The following is a 406-nucleotide window of genomic DNA, read 5'->3' as shown; positions in this document are numbered from 1 at the left end:
CATCCCAGGGTACTGACAGAGCTGGCAGATGTCATCGTGGGACCTCTCTCTATTATTTTTCAGCGGTTTGGGGAGTCTGGAGAGGTCTCTGTTGAGTGGAAGGTGATCAGTGTCCCAGTTCTCAAGCAGACTAAGGAGGAAGACCCTGCAACCTACAGGCCTGTCAGTCCCACTCCAGTGTCTGTTAAAATCCTGGAGAAGGTGATTTAGGGAGTTGCTGAAAAACCCTTGAGAGACAACGCAGTCATCAGTCACAGCCAGTGAGGGTTCACAGGGGGAAGGTCCTGCTTAATCTGCTTAATCCCCGTTTGTGACAAGCTCAGGCATCGATTCCACAGAGTCACAGAATGGTTCAGGCTGGAAGGGACCACAGTGGCTCATCTGGTGCCACCTCCCTGCTCAGGCA

The sequence above is a fragment of the Corvus brachyrhynchos genome, unplaced genomic scaffold, assembly GCF_000691975.1.
Source record: "Corvus brachyrhynchos isolate BGI_N302 unplaced genomic scaffold, ASM69197v1 scaffold58, whole genome shotgun sequence".
In the NCBI taxonomy this organism is placed as follows: Eukaryota; Metazoa; Chordata; class Aves; order Passeriformes; family Corvidae; genus Corvus; species Corvus brachyrhynchos.
The sequence above is the reverse complement of the archived record's forward strand: the minus strand, read 5'-3'. Positions refer to the sequence as shown.